The sequence below is a fragment of the Temnothorax longispinosus genome, chromosome 6 (genome assembly GCF_030848805.1).
Source record: "Temnothorax longispinosus isolate EJ_2023e chromosome 6, Tlon_JGU_v1, whole genome shotgun sequence".
NCBI classification, from domain to species: domain Eukaryota; kingdom Metazoa; phylum Arthropoda; class Insecta; order Hymenoptera; family Formicidae; genus Temnothorax; species Temnothorax longispinosus.
The window spans coordinates 6,709,449-6,729,157 of record NC_092363.1 but is presented as its reverse complement, the minus strand read 5'-3'; the positions used below and the strand labels follow the sequence as shown (position 1 = coordinate 6,729,157).

The 19,709-nt window shown below is 34.7% G+C and overlaps 1 protein-coding gene and 1 pseudogene across 1 annotated transcript in view; one reads left to right on the top strand and one right to left on the bottom strand.

Moving 5' to 3' along the window:
- LOC139814859 (uncharacterized) overlaps positions 1 to 19,709 on the top strand; it is a 47,643-nt gene that overhangs the window by 16,152 nt on the left and 11,782 nt on the right. The gene's annotated exons all lie outside the window — the stretch shown is intronic.
- On the bottom strand, positions 10,161 to 13,872 carry LOC139814761 (protein FAM50 homolog; annotated as a pseudogene).

Below are 19,709 nucleotides of genomic sequence, written 5' to 3'. Positions count from 1 at the left end.
CCTGCAAGCTCCTCACCTTTCCTGCGCCGCGATTTGGTGCTTGCCTCCAGTGGGGGCCGTTCGCGATCGTGCAACGCGATACAATGTCAAGGCCGCGTTGACGTAATAACGTGATGCACCGTAAAAGTGTGCATCTACGTAAACAAAATATATATATATGTATCACAAATATATCAACCTTATATCTCGGGTACTACGTAGAAAAACATTAATTTGCGCCGCCACGTGCGCGACGCAACGATTGCATTATGCATAATGCAGCACATCCATTACGAGAATAATAATGTCAAGAGAATAAATAATTTCAACAAATGTAATTTCCAACATAAACCAATGTTTCTCTGAGAAACGAGTACAAACTCGAGAAAAATGAGTACGTTGACCGAATTTCTTTTGATTGGGCGGAGAATCCCGGAATTAAACATTGTTCATTCTTCTTCCGTGTTCCCGTCTCGCTTTTTCAAACTGACCGTTTCGAAACGACGACAATGCCGTATTCAGAGGATGCGCCCGCGCGTGTGTATCGCTGTGCCGTCTAAAATGCAGTGAACGCGTCCGTTGTGCGTTCAACGAGACGCGTGCGGTGTAATTGCGTAATAGACATCGCTTGTAATCCCGCGAGCGACACGTACCGGTACACAGTCGCGTTTCCCACATTTTAAATACGTATGCCGGGTTTAGACTGAAGAATGTCCCCGTCATGTGACGAAACACAATTGTTGTTTGCCGCGTAAAACTCCTCGAGGGTCTCCATCCCGCTGGACTGCCGGTCTGTGAACGAACGTGACGCAAAACGATCGTGTATGAACGCGACAAATTTTTATTGAAAATTATTTTGCCTCGTCAGAAAAGAAACGCTCAATTTTAGGCACGACTTGGCCTTATTTAATCCATGAGGTAGCAACGCGGCGTTTGCAACCAAGTATATGAAATGAGTTGGAGAGTATCTCGTGAATGACGGTGCGGCCTGATTAACGCCACGATCGAACGTCATTGTCGCGATAATTAAGCGCTTTCGACGACGAAAGTTTCACGTGCGATTGCTATACGAGCATACATGCAAATTTCCAACGCACGCACTCGCCGGAGATCGTCCGCCTCGCTCTCCGCTCGGCCGAGCGGCCGGCTGCCGCCAAAGGGGACTCTCCTGGTGCCCCGCGAGTGCAGTGACGGAATCTCTATAAATAGAAACTGAAATGCGCGAAACGGCTGTATCGATGCAAAAATGCAGAGCCAATCTGCGAATCGTTGCGGCGGCGACCGAATCGCGTGCTCCCCACGGAAAAAATCCACGGCGCGAAATCGCCTCTGCAACTCGTTCTTGCGACGGTCACCAATGGTTTCGTAATAAAGAAAAACTGTATATTTTTACGGAAGCTTATGTTCCAATAAATTTATTATTATTAGATTTTCCGACGCGGCGTTTCGTGACAAAGAAAAGCTGTATATTTTTACGGAAGCTTAAGTAAATTTATTATTCCGTACGTTTTTCGATGTGACATTTAAACGTTACTGAAATTATACTACGTTTACGCGAGCGTTACTTTTGTAGTAACTTACGATAATTTACTCCGCGTAAACGAGTGAATTACCCTGCAGAAGTAACGCTCGCGTAAACGTAGTATTAGTCCGAGATCGGAACATTCCGAGTTTTGACAAGGCAGCGACGACGTAAATTAATTAATCACGCGAATGAGCGGTTTTATGTCGGAGTCTCTTAACGCGACGAGCTACAAGTGAACATCATCTGTTTTTCCATACCACGCGGATTATCCTTCCACCAAATTTTGCCGGTATATTCTCCAATCCCTCGCGATCGAAGATAATTTATTGTATGTATCTGCGATACTGCACGACGCTCCTTATTTCTAAATTAATCTTGAGTCATCGTTTTGAAATGTTGAATTGCATTTGCACGATAACGCGTACGATCGATCGGTAGATTGCTAATCTCTCGACTGTCGAGTTGCGAAACGGAACTCGTAGCAACAAAATATTGACGCGACCGACGGTATCTCTATCGCGAAAAGAAACATTTTCTTCCAGACACATCGATACGTAAACTTCCGGCCGTTAATAATAATCGTCGGTGATCTTCGATCGCGAGTAATTTCAATGCCGGACCTTGCCGCACCAAGCAAAATAATAAAATTCCTCGTGAAAGAGCATCGGAAATAAAGCGAACGTAAAATCTTGCGAGCATATCGATACGATCGAGCGAAAATGAGAGAAAGAATTCAAGGGTAAGTACGAGGATACGAGGGTCACTCTCTCGCGCGTCGCAGCTACGACAGATCAAATAAATTAGATTCATTCGTACGTTTTGAAGGATCGATACCTCCAATGTCAACAGTATTACCCGCGACCCACGATAATCCTTATTGATCTTTCTCCGCGCGCCGATGCACGCGTCGTGCACAGTAATTTCCGCTCACGTATAATTCCTCGAACTCGAAGGACACAATACAATACCACCGGTGCCGGCGTCGCGCTTGTAAACACCCCGTATATCAAATATCAATCACCGACGTAAGCGAGCGTTCGAACTGTCGGCCAATGGGAAACGAAAGCTTTGCGAACTGTCGATGTATAAAACAACGAATTTACAAATTTACACGTAGGCAGACGCGCGCGAGAGAAACCACGTAACCGGTGTGGTTCTGAAAGGCTAGGCGTCTCGCGAGAAAGAGAAAGAGAAGGAGAGAGAGAGAGAGAGAAAGAGAGAAAACACACGGGGGTTGACGTACCTGGTGGTGCTCTTGAAGAAGTTGTTGCTCTCGCGGTTCATCAGCTCGCTGCGGAACCGCGACATCTCGTCCTCCATCTTCCTCATCTCGGCGTCGAAACGCTCGCGTATGTTGGAGAACTCGGTGTCGATCACGCTGAAGTCACCGAGTTTGATGGGAATGTTGCGCTTGATACCACTGTCGGCCATGTTTCTCGCCCCGGGCAGCACTCTCTTTTGTACACTGTGTGTATATGTATATGTATCACTTGACGAGGACCCTTCGCGCGCCCGTCGAAGCACGAATTTCGATCGCGAATCTAGGGAAACCGGTGTATACTGGGATATTCGATACTCGCGCGTGACTCGCAAACCGTGTCTCGTTCCCGTCCAAAGAGTAAGTGAGCGGCGGCGGCTCGCCGGCGGCCCCTTAAATATCCGGCGACGCCGGCGAGGCCGCTCGTGGGTGTTCGGCCGCGCTCGGCCGCGCTCGGCTCGCCTCGCGGTCGGTCGGTTGCTCGGCGCCGGGCGCCGGCGCCGTACACCGTGCGCCGTTTCGCCGTTTCGCGGCGGGCGGACGTTCGCGAGCTATTTGACACGCACGATGAAGACCCTAAATTTAATTAGACATTTAATCGCCGAATACGCGGCAGCGTCGTTAGCGAAAAGCGTCCGTCAGGACGCGAATTGGGGCAGCGTCACCGCCTACATCCCGCGCGAAAGAGCACGATCGTTTTTTTTTTGTCGTTTACCGAATGCCGTTGATTGACGTAAACGAAAGTTCGGCATAACTTCGTTTCCCAAAATTCCCAAGGAGGATTGCCCTGTCTAATCGTTTAAAATAATTTTAAAATATTTAATTGATGTATTTAGTCATTAATGTATTAATAATCACCCATTTCTTTTTAAGAAAAAAAAGAACAGAAAGATGCAGAAAGGCGATTAAATTTTGATACATATACTTTGGATAAATTAGACTGGTTGACGAATTCAAGAGAATCGACTTCCCTCCCACCGAGGAAATCCTCCATTGAGGCCAACGTGTTTTAACTGTCCGGTAGATTGCGGCCGGACTTATTCTCGTGTTAAAACAAATAATACGTCACGCGAAAGCGGGGCCGCGCTCTTAGAATTTGTTCATATAAAGAATCGCGCGTGGGCGAGAGGCGCGATGTCGACGCGAACGGCACAAAACGAATCGTCATTGCCCGCGCAACAGTGCATGACTAATAAACTCGCGCGATCATTTCCTTATAAACGACCCCCGCGAAAGAACAATCTCGTGAATTCCATGTACGCCGTACGCGTCCGTGATAGAATTATCACGGCCGGTACGGGAAAGATGGGAATAAAGTAATCGCAGCTGCAGGGTGCAAAAATATAATATTTTCATTCTATACACATATAGTGGCTCCCACAATTCTTCCGAAAAGATTTGCAATATTTAAAACCTTTAAACCTCGTTTTTATACACCGTCGTGGACGAGAACGATTTCACTCGCGTCGGAAAACGTAAGCCGAAGATAAAAGGGCTCGAGATGACGTAAGACGCTTTAAGTGCTGGTCTACAACCTTGCTTTAAAGGATATTTAAGCTCTAAGTCGTAAGAAATTGTCCAATCACAATGGAATGTGAGGAGAGTACTCGATTGTCAATTTCTTACGGCTTAGAGCTTAAATTGTAGACCACCACCAGCTCTGCCACCACTAACAAGTTGCAACGGCGGATGATATAATTTTTACGGTGCTGATCGTTTAATTAGACGGAATTAAAAGGTCCCGACGAAGTCAATAACTCATCGGAGGATCGACAATACATCGTTTAACGCGGTGATGCATTCACGGAGGCTGCAATGGTCATCAATGAGAATTTTAATTGAAAGAAATTAAAACTTTCTTCGCGCGGCGAGTAACAGAGCTAAAATTTTTCGTAGTAAAATCGTCGCCTAGTTTATAAATTGAAGACATTGCTCACATTGCCGCGGTATAATGCCCGATCTACAATAGCTGTAGTAAGCTGTAGTAAGCCTCAAACCGTAAGAAATTGACCAATTACAGGCGAATGTGAGGAGAATAATCGACTGTGATTGGTCAATTTCTTACATCTTGAGACTTTATACTACAGCTTACTGCTATTGTAGATCGGGCATAACAGCCATATGTGTCTGATTATCTTTTTAATTTTTAAACAATATTGCACAAATTTTAAATGAAATTATGAAACTCGCGCGATCGATGGAAGGCGCGGATTCCCAACGTCAACAAAAGTCGATCAGGAGACGACGCATTCTTCCCGCATTGCGTCCGTCGAAAAAATTGGCAATCGCTCCACGCGACGCGTCATCGAGCCGAGAATGTGGCGGTAAAGGACTGTCGTCACGAGAGAATTCTTTTACGGTATTGAAACCGAGTCCCGCGGTGAGAGTGACGCCGACGCTATTTCGGCGTCTCGCGTCGTCACGAGCCGCGTCGTTCTCTTGCGTGTCTGAATGGAACGGCACGTCACTTCTACGCCCCCGTATATTCCTCATACACGACGGCCACGACGCCATTCGACGTGTACAGCCTTGCCGTTCGCTCTCGTCACAAGGATACTGTATGCTCGCCTCCGTGAATTAGAGCACCGCTGAAAAGTCTCCTCGTGTCGAACTAAACGAATCGGTTGCACGGATTTTTGACGAGGCGACGAAAACAGCTTGGAATTGTACGATGAAAAAATGTTAATGACAGAAACCCAACGGAGAATCAAATCTGGACATGTATTGAAGCATGTAGCTGATCGAGATGGATTTCGATCGGAATAATTATTTCGTGTTTCTTAGAAAACATTTAAAAAAACGTAGTTAATATTTAGAACAAAACGTGGAAAAAACCGCGTAAAAAGAGAATTTGATGTAACTAAACAATTCCTGCCGGAATCCATTGCGAAAAGTTCCGTAAAGCCGTGAATCGGACTACAGATTGGAATTGAGATTGGATTGAAATTCGACTAATTAAAGCAAAGTTCGCTAGTTAGTTTTCTTTATTCTGATTGATTTTTCAATCTAATCTCAATTCCAATCCGTAGTCTGATCACGGGTTAATACATGCTCGGAATAAAGAAACAAGCGAGCGAAGAGCCGACTGCGCGAAAGCTCACGTTTACTCTTCTTCATTTTAAATTACTTTATTGCTAATTTAAAAGCTCGTTTCTCGCTCAAATCGAAATTTTATTGAGAGAAGAATTATCGTCTCGGGCAATGCGCTAATATGGGTCCACGTAACAATTCGGAAGATACGCGATAACAGTTCATTCATCGAAACACAAGAAACGGAACATTCGGCGTACGTTAAAACTGTCTCGCTAAGTATATTATACGTTATCGTCAAATAAACTAATTCAACCTAAGTGATACGTATTTCAAAAAAAGATATGAAATCTTTAAATTGCGCCAATTGCAAAGAAAATATATACACTTTGAAAAATAATTTTGCAACTACTTTTAAAAAATGAAACAAAATTGTGTTACCTAACTCATCCCAAGTGGTATGTATCTTTGTATTCCTGAGAGTCTTTCTATCAACCCAAGTGGTAATAGTTTTAATTCTCCTTGATAAAATTATAATATTACAAAGAATTATTTTAATCACAAAGAATTAAAGAGGTAACATTATAAAATAAAAATATTTAATTAAAATAAAATAAATAAATTTTTCTTGTAAAAAACTTGGCGCTGCTTTTTTAAGGTTTAGAACCTTTGCACAAGACTTTCGTATGGCAACGTAGTGTAACGAAACGTGGGTCAACGCACAAAAAACGTATCGGTTACGGCGTTAAGCGTCGTCTACAATGGCAGCAGGAGTATGCAGTAAGACGTAAGCAGTAAGCTATTCTATTGACCAATCACGGTCGATTATTCTTGAATTTGAAAAATCCCATTAGTCAATAACTTACTGCTTACGTGTCTTACTGTATACTCCTGCTGCCATTGTAGATGACGCTTTATACGTCAATACGTTTCTTGTGCGTTGATCTACGTTACGTTACCATACGAAAATTTTATGCGGAGGCTCTAACCGATACGTTTCTTGTGCGTTAATCCACGTTACGTTACGCTACGCTATCATACGAGAGTCTTGTGCGGAGGCTCTTATCCAGACAAATTTGCATAACGCATAAACATAAGCGTAAGAAATTGATTGGTTTACATGTATATGTGCAAAAGGAAATAGACCAATCCATCTCTTTATGTATATGCTTATGCACCTATGCAAGTTTGTCTGGGTTGACCTTAAAAAAGCAGCGCCAAGTTTTTTACAAGAAAAATTTATTTATTTTATTTTAATTAAATATTTTTATTTTATAATGTTACCTCTTTAATTCTTTGTGATTAAAATAATTCTTTGTAATATTATAATTTTATCAAGGAGAATTAAAACTATTACCACTTGGGTTGATAGAAAGACTCTCAGGAATACAAAGATACATACCACTTGGGATGAGTTAGGTAACACAATTTTGTTTCATTTTTTAAAAGTAGTTGCAAAATTATTTTTCAAAGTGTATATACACTCGTACAAAAAAAATAGGGAACACTTCATAAACCCTAAAAATTAAGCTATTTTCAAACTGCTGTAAGTCGGCGAAAAATTATCGTAAAAAAAAATTTAAAAAAGCATTTTGAAGCTTGAAGTTTCAACTTTAACGCACTTTTGGTGGATTTTTAAAATTTTTTTATTTTCTTTGTTGTACGCCTTAAAAAAGAACACATTGTTTTGTTCCTTAAAATTAACTTATGTTTGACTACTTGAAACTCAATTAAAAAATTTTTTTTCAAAAAATTCAATTAACGTTTCATAAACTACATAATTTTACCTACAAAATGCTTTTTTTAAAATTTTCCTATGATTTTTTTTTACCGATTTACACGACTTTGAAGCAAAACCTGTATTTTTTAGAAAAAATGACGTAACTCGATGAAAAATCATCGTAGAACAAACAAAAAAAAAGCATTTTAAAGCTCAAAATGTCAGCTTTAACGTGGTATCGGTGATTATAAAAAAATTTTCTGTCTTCCTTGTTTGGTGCTAAAATTAAGAATGTTGATTTATTCCTTAAAATGACACATTTTTAACACTCTGCAGTTTGATAAAAAATTTTTTTTCACAAAATTCAATACAAATACCACAAACTGTAACATTTACCTACAAAATGCTTTTTTGAAAATCTTCCTACGATTTTTTTTGACCGATTTACACAATGTTGAAGTTAACTCTTTCTTTCTTGAAAAATGACATTTACCGCCGACATTAGCATTAACCAATGTGCACCAACGTGGAGGTTGTCGGTCAGATTTTGCACATCGTATGTGTGTGTGTGTGTGTGTCACAGCAGAAATAAGGACTCTGCAGCTCGTCATTTCTGCAGTATTTAAATGACAACCTCCACGTGGTGCACATTGGTTAATGCTAATGTCGGCGATAAATGTCATTTTTCAAGAAAAAAAGGGTTAACTTCAACATTGTGTAAATCAGTAAAAAAAATCGTAGGAAAATTTTCAAAAAAGCATTTTGTAGGTAAAATGTTACAGTTTGTGGTATTTGTATTAAATTTTGTAAAAAAAAATTTTTTTATCAAACTGCAGTGTTAAAAATGTGTAATTTTAATCAATAAATCAACATTTTTAATTTTAGCACCAAACAAGGAAAACAGAAAAATTTTTTATAGTCACCGATACCACGTTAAAGCTGACATTTTGAGCTTTAAAATGCTTTTTTTTTGTTTGTTCTACGATGATTTTTCATCGAGTTACGTCATTTTTTCTAAAAAATACAGGGTTTGCTTCAAAGTCGTGTAAATCGGTCAAAAAAAATCGTAGGAAGATTTTCAAAAAAGCATTTTGTAGGTAAAATGTTACAGTTTGTGGTATTTGTATTGAATTTTGTGAAAAAATTTTTTTTATCAAACTGCAGAGTGTTAAAAATGTGTCATTTTAAGGAATAAATCAACATTTTTAATTTTAGCACCAAACAAAAAAGACAAAAAAATTTTTTATAATCACCGATACCACGTTAAAGCTGACATTTTGAGCTTTAAAATGCTTTTTTTTTGTTTGTTCTACGATGATTTTTCATCGAGTTACGTCATTTTTTCTAAAAAATACAGGTTTTGCTTCAAAGTCGTGTAAATCGGTAAAAAAAAATCATAGAAAAATTTTAAAAAAAGCATTTTGTAGGTAAAATTATGTAGTTTATGAAACGTTAATTGAATTTTTTGAAAAAAAATTTTTTAATTGAGTTTCAAGTAGTCAAACATAAGTTAATTTTAAGGAACAAAACAATGTGTTCTTTTTTAAGGCGTACAACAAAGAAAATAAAAAAATTTTAAAAATCCACCGAAAGTGCGTTAAAGTTGAAACTTCAAGCTTCAAAATGCTTTTTTAAATTTTTTTTTACGATAATTTTTCGCCGACTTACAGCAGTTTGAAAATAGCCTAATTTTTAGAGTTTATGAAGCGTTCCCTATTTTTTTTGTACGAGTGTATTTTCTTTGCAATTGGCGCAATTTAAAGATTTCATATCTTTTTTTGAAATACGTATCACTTAGGTTGAATTAGGTAACGCAATTTTGTGAATTATTTTGTTAGGGAGAAATAAAGCTACTATACATATATCATCACTTGGGTTGAGTTAGGTAACGAAATTTTGTGAATTATTTTGTTAGAAAGAAATAAAGCTACTACCATTTTAGATTTTTAGATTTACAACATACATTGCGCGTGTACTTGGCGCCTTTTTTTACCTTTTTTGAAAAAGGTAATTTTGTACTGATATCATGCATTTTGTAGTGATAAGCAAGTATCGGCAAAAAATTTCCATTTTTTATTTTTTAATTATTTACAAATTGACAATAACAACTAATTAAATTTTTATTAAATTTATATATATATAAAACCTCTTATTTTTTACAAATATACATATATGTGTATTTATATTCGTATTATATAGAGAATCGCTATAACATTAAATGTAATAATAGTTATAATATAGAACTATTGTCTCCTATTTTTGAAATTTATTAAATATGTATTGATTAAATACGTATTTATTATATTTAATGTTATTCTTGCAATTCTCTATGTTAAGTGGATATAAATACACATATATATCGTATATATAACATTATATATATAACATCAACATGTTTTTTAAATCATGTTTATCTGCAATAATTAAATTATTTATATTAAACCAATTATTATTTTTAAAATAAAAAATTTACCTGACAATGTGATTATTCCTTATCCACTAATTATTAAATTTTCAAATAAGTAATTATTTATGTATTAAAAACACATGAAGAATATAAAACGGTGCGAAACTGGAAACTACTGGAACAGATTCGGGTCTGGACTATAGTTATTTATTGGTTCGGATTCCTTGACTGCTTGAACAGATCGACTAAGAAAAAGTTTATTATAATGGACCATTTTCCCGAAAATATTACATACATGGATCCAACTTGTATCAAACCTATGAATATTAATACGTGATTATAATCGATATAATTGTATATATTTATTTTTGTACAGTTATGTTCAAGAAATGACAAGAGATGATACATCTAATATTTGTAAATAGATTTCTGTTAGAGGATCTGATCATGGATTAATATTTTAATACTGTTTCTGATTGTTATCGGAATGAATTAAAGTATGGTTTTGTATTTTCATATTGTAATTATTATATTCAAGTCATTAAACTATTTATGTATTTTTATTTTTCCTCCAAATGTTTGCGAAAACTTAACTATTTAGTAGAGCTACATAATCGAGTAAATGAATTAAATATTATCACATAACTGAATGAATTAAAATTACAGTCCTTAAAAATACAATGTAGCTAATATATATTAATTATAAAATAGATTATAATATATATATAATCAGCTGTTTTATAATAAATCAATTGTACGATGAAACAAAGTTATTTATCTGGTTATAATATTTACAGTCCTTGAATCTGAATCCTTTAAACAAAATTGAACAATTCGTTGAATCTAAGATCAGATTTTAGCTTTCTTCCTATTTTTATCCGACACTGTATACTTGTTGTAACTTTTTGTTGGATCAAAAGGTTCCCATCTACTCGCTGGAAAAATGTGTTTGTTCCTCTCGTACCATGATCTAATGAGAAAAACATAAAAGAGAATTATACAAAGTATTCTTTTAATAATAAATACCTAAGTAAAACTTTTCCGACATGTGATTCCTCGGTTTCGACAGAAGCATTGTGCATAATACGAATATCATCGTGAACGTCAAATGTGAACAGAGGCCCGCTCTTTCCTCGTGCCTAATCGCAATATTACATACATTAAAATAACATGCCAACATTGTGATATTGCTTCATAAGTTTTATCATTTAGTATATTTACCTTAGTTACAATAAAATCAGTTATAGTTGCAGTAAAACGTATAATGGTGCGGTAATATAAGATTCTCTTTGACATACATTAACTGATCTGCCATTACTGTTTTAAGCTCGCTGAATTCACGCCTCAGAACTTCTAAACATCTCTGAAGAACCTAATAGATAGAATTACCTGTGTGTGAAAATTTAATTTATGCAGCAGAACATTATATATCATGCCAATGTTACTCCAAAAGTGACACTAGAGTATTTTAATAACTTAAACGTTCTCTAAACCACTGAGACATTCACCTTTCTTCATTATAACACTCCGACGATGGTCAGATCCATCCCAATAACTGAATGTGATCTCAATTTCTTCTTCCTTTAACGCGTTCTGCTTTCTACCCCATTCTTGTCTCAATTCTTCCCTAAGTTTATTTTCCTCCTCGTCCCTTTCCCTACTGGCAAAAAACATGTATCTACATCTGGATTTTTCTAAATCTTCTTAATCACAGGGCCCTCAAATTGCACATTTTCTGACTGCGGGGATTTTTCGGCATTGTCTTCGTCAGAAGACATCTCAGCTTCATCTTCGTCTTCGTCCAGATTAAAAGACAAAGCTTGAATCTGTCTCTTCTGTTTGTTCTTTTCTGTCTGCTTCGCCGCTAGTGCTCTTTCCTTTTCCTGCTCTTTTTCACGTTCCTTCTATCAAAGCATAAAATACATGCTTTAATAAAATAAAAGCATAAAATACATAAAATACAATATTTTTATCTTTTTCTAACTCTTAAAACTGGAAAAGAATAAAAAATAAGTTGAACCGATAATAAAATAACTTACGATAATTCCTTCGCGCGTAAACGGGATTGATCTCCTCGGCATCAGCTCCCTGCCGTCAATATATACCTGTGAACAGGCTCCTTGATCTCCTCGGTATCAGCTCTCTGCTGTCAATATGTAATACCTCTACAAAGTAAAAATGTATTGTATAATCAGAATACTAGCAATGTGCACAACTTCATTTGAGGTTATAATTGGGTACAACATTCATCGCACGATACTGTTATAATTGCAAATCGGAAACGTACCTCGAGTCCAGCTCTTCTGCGATCAACGAAGTCGGGATCGAACGTGTCAGTCGTCACTTTCTGCCAAGCGTAGAGAACCTTCTTTTCCGGCAGCGGTGGTAACACGATGTAGGGATACGAAATCTTGGGATGAGCACGAAGCAATTCAATTTTCAATTCAGTATATCGCCGGCACGATTACGGTGTTACTGCCGTTTCGCGTACGCGCGTATGCGCGCGTTGTCGCACCTTAAGGTTGAGTGTCAATACCGCGATTTTTGACGCTCAAGCCGCGCGATTGCAGCCGCGCGGCACTAATCGCGCGACAGCAGTCGCGCATACTGTTGTCAAAAGCGCGATGAGAGTCGCGCAATTTCACAAAGAAAAATAATTATTCTACAGCTAAGGAAAGGAATATTTTATTTCTTTTAAGTAAGTTTTCTTATAACGAAAAATATTTTCTTACTAATAGTTTTCAAATATCTTGACACAAGTCTTTGAAAAGCCAGAATCTTGTTTTGAGTGAATGTAATACTTACAACGACTTTTTATGGTAGATTTCCGGATACATAACCTTATCAAATACTTGAAATACTTAATCTGCAAATCTACAATAAAGTCATTATAGAATGATTATTTTTCTGTGTGCAGTTTTCGATGAAACATGAAGGAAAAAACTTTAATGATTCTTCTTGCTATTAAAGAAGAAGAAGAGGAAGAAATGATATTATTATTATTTTGTGAAAGCTATAGGAGTGCTCCAAATGATTTGCTTATTGCGAGAGGAACAGACAAATTTCAAAAAATTTTATAATTTTTATCTTGTGGGTCATATAACCATTTATAGTTGTTCACAATTCACACAGCATAAAATCATTCATGTTGTGGAACGTTAATTTAATTAAAAAGTAGAACTTGCCAAAATATTAGCGACTAAACTGCTCCAAATACAATTGAGTGAACTGAGCCGCGCGGCTAGACTGCTCCAGGAGCAGTTGAGTCGCGCGATTCTGAATCGCGTCGCCACAATCGCTAGAGTCGTACGACTAAAAACGCGGGATTGGCAATAGTTCCATTGTATTACATGCAAAGCAGACATTAATCAAAGACGCGCGGCTGCAATCGCGCGGCTTGAGCGTCAAAAATCGCGGTATTGACACTCGACCTTTATACCTCGCGACAGCGTGCGGCTCGTGCAAACGTTAACGCGCGGCTGCAATCGCGCGGCAGAAACGCCTCGTGTGAACAGGCTCCTTGATCTCAGTATCAGCTCCCTGCTGTCAATATAAAAAATAATATAATAGGTTATTAACCTGTATGTATAAACACTCACGTAAACGTAGTATAAACAGTAAATAAAATAGTACAAGTATAACAGTAATATATAGAATAAGATAATTATAGGATAATTACATAAAACAATTACCTTGAATTAATCGTCGCGTCGCGTAAAGAGTCACGGTCGGTCTCGCTCCGCGCGTATTACCGTATCTCTCTCGAGATAGGTTATAACTGATGAACTGACTGACACTCTGACAGCGCGCTAAACGAACACACTTGTCTGCACTGCACTGCACTGCACTGCACTGCGATACTAACGCTGCTAGCCGCCAGTGTCGAAAAAGTGAAAGTGACGTTCTCTGTTTGTTACATGTATGTTATAATGAATGAGAGCGGTTGACGTAGAAAGTATGGAAATAAAAATAATACTGCTTAGGTTTTTTCGAGATTTTTGGAGATACAAATATTACTTACGTCCACCACTTGTTACTTAGGTTTTTTCGAGGTATAATACTACTACTTTGTTTTTTTTCGAGGTGAAGATACTACTGTTTAGGTTTTTTCGAGATTTTTGGAGATACAAAGATTACGTCCACCACTTGTTACTTAGGTTTTTTCGAGGTATAATACTACTACTTTGTTTTTTTTCGAGGTGAAGATACTACTGTTTAGGTTTTTTCGAGATTTTTCAAGATACAAAGATTTCGTCTACCACTTGTTACTTATATTTTTTTAAGGTATAATACTACCACTGTTTTTTTTTTTCGAGGTAACAACATATACACTACTATGCGTGTACTTGGCGCCTTTCTTTACCTTTTTTTTAAAAAAGGTAATTTTGTACTGATATCACGCCTTTTTGTAGTCTATAATACTCGTAAATGCCATGTTTAGCATGTATTTTCCAGGTGTTAGTTCATAATCAAAGTAAAAAACGATAATTTCCATTTTCTTTATGTATTTGTAACTTTGTATAATATTCTTGTTGGTTTCATTCGTGGTATTATGTTCAATCAATGTTACATTTGTGATATTAAAATCAGAGTGCAAATATATGAAACTTGATGCATTCTTAATCGTGATGTTTACTTCAGATGTACCGTAGAACATATCTTCTTCGGCTGCAAGTTCTAGTTGTATTTTATAATGCTCCGGTACTATATCCGGTAAATGAAAATTATCTTCATAGTGCGAGAGCCCACCGCAAAAATTTGGGTCCATCGCTTTTATGGATAAATTTACTTGCAAAAGGTAGTTTATAAGTCGTATTATCATAAACGATTGTCAGCCAAACTCGTACCCTCTGCGTTATGAGCAATAAAAATTTATTAACAATTGGATTTCTAAGCGATTTGGGTCCATCGCTTTTATGGACGAAACTTGTTTCATTCGAAAGGGCATCAAATTCCCTTTCAGAAAATACCCGGCTGATTTGCCCTGGCCCCTGCAAAACCCAGGCTGATCATGATTTTTGACTCAACGCGCGAGTCAGATCGAGCGTGGCGTTTGAAATGCGCGCCGTAAACAAGGACAGAGCGTCACGCTTTTATTTATACTTTGGATACTATCTAATATTATAAATTTTTAAAGATCATAATTGTTGTTATTGTTATTATTTAACGTTTATGATATTATAATATTGTGCAGGGATTATGAATATTTTTGATTTTTTATCATTATATTATTATATTTTATATGTTAATTATATACTTTTATCATTTATCATAGTTAAAAATATCATATTTTCAGATAAGAAGTATGGAACTGTCAGAGAACGTAATGTAAATTGGAATTTTGTCGAATATTTCCAAGTTTTTTACATTTTTTTTATAATTAATTGAATTTTAACAAAATCATAGCAAATACTACACGGAAAAAAATAAACTGTAAAAAATTGTCAGAAATCTGATGACTATTTACAGTTTATTATGTAACTCGGCCACGGGTAATGATAAACTCGTAATTTTTCAATGAAATAAATGAGATACTACTAACACGTCAAATGAATTTTTGATATGCACATCAATGCTTTTTACAGTGTATAATAATATTAATATATATTCAAACAGTAAGATTAGATGTTCATACATCAATTTATAATAAAAATTCAGTAAAATGACTAAATTACAGTGCTAAACAGTATCTTTTATTGATAATTTTATTATTTTTTGCATATTATTTTTTTCCGTGTAGTATTTCTTCAGCGATTTTTACTAAAAAAATCCTAGTACGTGTTAATTGTTAATTTAATTGTTTATTTTTGTTTATTAATTGTTTATTTTTAATTGTACAGTTTGTAATAGGAATTTTTAATTAAGGTTAGACTAAATGAACATTTCTCACACGGTACAGTTACATTTATTGAAACAGTATAAAAAAATTCGGAATGAAATGTTTCAGAAATAAAATTATACAGTAAGAAAGTTACAAATAAAGTAAGATTAAATTACAAACTGTACAATTAAAAATAAACAATTAATAAACAAAAATAAACAATTAAATTAACAATTAACACGTACTAGGATTTTTTTAGTAAAAATCGCTGAAGAAATACTACACGGAAAAAAATAATATGCAAAAAATAATAAAATTATCAATAAAAGATACTGTTTAGCACTGTAATTTAGTCATTTTACTGAATTTTTATTATAAATTGATGTATGAACATCTAATCTTACTGTTTGAATATATATTAATATTATTATACACTGTAAAAAGCATTGATGTGCATATCAAAAATTCATTTGACGTGTTAGTAGTATCTCATTTATTTCATTGAAAAATTACGAGTTTATCATTACCCGTGGCCGAGTTACATAATAAACTGTAAATAGTCATCAGATTTCTGACGATTTTTTACAGTTTATTTTTTTCCGTGTAGTATTTGCTATGATTTTGTTAAAATTCAATTAATTATAAAAAAAATGTAAAAAACTTGGAAATATTCGACAAAATTCCAATTTACATTACGTTCTCTGACAGTTCCATACTTTTTATCTGGAAATATGATATTTTTAACTATGATAAATGATAAAAGTATATAATTAACATATAAAATATAATAATATGAAGGATAAAAAAATCAAAAATATTCATAATCCCTGCACAATATTATAATATCATAAACGTTAAATAATAACAATAACAACAATTATGATCTTTAAAAATTTATAATATTAGATAGTATCCAAAGTATAAATAAAAGCGTGACGCTCTGTCCTTGTTTACGGCGCGCATTTCAAACGCCACGCTCGATCTGACTCGCGCGTTGAGTCAAAAATCATGATCAGCCTGGGTTTTGCAGGGGCCAGGGCAAATCAGCCGGGTATTTTCTGAAAGGGAATTTGATGCCCTTTCGAATGAAACAAGTTTCGTCCATAAAAGCGATGGACCCAAATCGCTTAGAAATCCAATTGTTAATAAATTTTTATTGCTCATAACGCAGGGGGTACGAGTTTGGCTGACAATCGTTTATGATAATACGACTTATAAACTACCTTTTGCAAGTAAATTTATCCATAAAAGCGATGGACCCAAATTTTTGCGGTGGGCTCTCGGACTATCAGTGGAAGACTCGATGGAAGATTCAGTAGGAGACTCATTGTTCCCATTTTTATCAGGATAAGCGTAATAATGTTCTACTCTTATAAATATAAAGATGCTAGTTAATAGCAGTTGTAATAATCTCATGGCAAATCCAAATAAAGTTTAGTAGTGTTTGCGAAAACCTATAATGTTTGTTAAAAGAAAAAGAAATACAAACAAAATGTAATGTAAATAATATTTCCAGACAACACACATATGTATCTGAAGAATACCTTAAACGCCCCAACGTCCTTTAGACATACGTGTTGTCTGGAAATTAATTATAAAGAAGAAGAAATACAATTACAGCTATTATTTTATTAAAATAATTTATAACATATTCAGAAAAAAATTAATAATTTCTATCACAGATCTTGGCTCATAATATATTAATATTGTGTTTATTTTTAAAGCTATATATTGTTAGAGCTATATATTGTGATACAAGTATGTAATTTTCAGAGAATCGCACAATTTTTTTCAAAATTTTGAAGATTTTGTTTTAGAATTTAATGTTTAATAAAGGAAATATTTTTTTCATTAAACTTGTCTAACGTGCCGCAAAATACTAATTTTGATGTATATTGTGTATATACATATGTAAAAGTATTATTCGTATTAGAAATAATAAAAGTGAGAATATCTTTCAAAATGTCTCACGGGAATAATTGCACCCGAAAAAGTCTAAAAAACCAACACAGTTACATCACCGACCAAGTATAAGTAACAATAAAAAAAAATACATATTTGCTCGCAAAAGCACAAACATATTCATCTGCGAGAGCATATATAAATGATATTTAATCTAGCCAAATAAAAATAATAATTTTTCTCTGTATAGAGTAAAATTGATAATTTTAATCATATTTATGTAAAATTTTCCTTATAAGATAAAATGGAGATATATTCATATTTCTTTTATTTGTATATTTAAAAGTGATAAATATAATTGTTCTACTTTGGTAAGTTATTCTATATGATGCAATTTTGTGCTAATAGATGTCTACAGCTTATTCTAACAATTAACAACAATTAACGCTTACAATTACGAACCGTCAGTGTCAGAAACGTTGAATCGCGCGATCTTTCCGTTTCGACAGATCACTCAGAACTGACGATAATATTGACGACGACGTGATACATATCATAACAAGTATGTAATGTCATGTAAACAGATTCTCTAAGACCGTTAATAGATTTTCTATTTTCCTATTGAATTTCAATATAGAACATCAAATAAACTTGCATTTTATTCTTTTACATCGTATAAAATTACAATTCTTAAAAAGTTTGTAATTAATTATAATATTTTATTATTTATATCTTATTATGTAAAAAATTGTTTTTTCTACGCTGTCATGACTATTGAACATTCTTAATAAGTAAATTTCAAGGAAATCTGAGTTTATTGCTTTATTTTACCAAATTTAGAATTTAGAATTTGTAACATCTGTTACAAATTCTAAATTATATAAAGTGGTATATATTTGGTAAAACAAAGTTATGAATTTAGATTTTTTGAAATTTACTTATTAAGAATGTTCAATAATTATGATAGCGTAGAAACAACAATTCTTTACACAGAAAGAAAGAAACAATATATTAACTATTATAATTAATTACAATCTTTTTAGGAATTGTGATTTTATATAATATAAGAATAATATGCAAGTTTATTTGATATCTTATATATATGAATATATATACATATATATATATATATATATATATATATATGTAGGTCCAGAGGTATGTTTCGGGACTGTTTATGTTTTTTGAAATGTACAGTCCTGGAATATAACGCATATATATGTAATCAGATTCAAAAAACTGTCCCGAAAATTGCCGTAGGACATGAATTTTTTCCAGGACAGTCCTGGAAACTGCCAAATGTCCCGGAATATACCGTTATCAAAAATAAAAGTCCCGGAACATACTTCCGGACCTACATATATACACACACTCACACACACACAGACAGAGTGTCTCAGACCACCCGTGTGTGAGAGCGAGAGAGGGGCGAGAAAGGAAGAGGGAGAGGGAGAGAGTAAGAAAGAGAGGGAGAGAAAGAGAAAGAGAGAGAGAGAGAGAGAGAGAGAATATCAAAACCAGCCAAATATATCTGATAAAATGTTTACTTTTAATTGCTTTATTATATTTATGCACAAGATAATAAAACGGTACAATTGGTATATAACATATATAATTACATTTAAAGAAAGTATGCGATTTGCGATGTGCAATTGTATATTTCTTTAAATATAATTACATATTTGTTTAATATAAACAAATAGATCCGCACACCCCAAGATTATATTGAAAATATTAATAACAAAATATTATCAGTAGAAATCATTAATATAAAAATATTATAATATATGCTTATAATATTTTAAATTTAATGCCAAATATCTGATGTAGAATAATATTCATTATTAATAAAATCTGTCTATATAGATGCTGAATATAAATACAAATTAATACATACAGTTCATTTTTGAAAGCTTTGTCAACTTTGGGATCTATTTTATAGACTTTAAGGATAAAAAAAGTAAGCAGCTATGTACAAACCAGCCAAAATTTTGAACGTATTCGATAGTTTGCGATAAGATACTGTAAGACATGTATTATTGCTACACAAGTTATAAACACTTGATT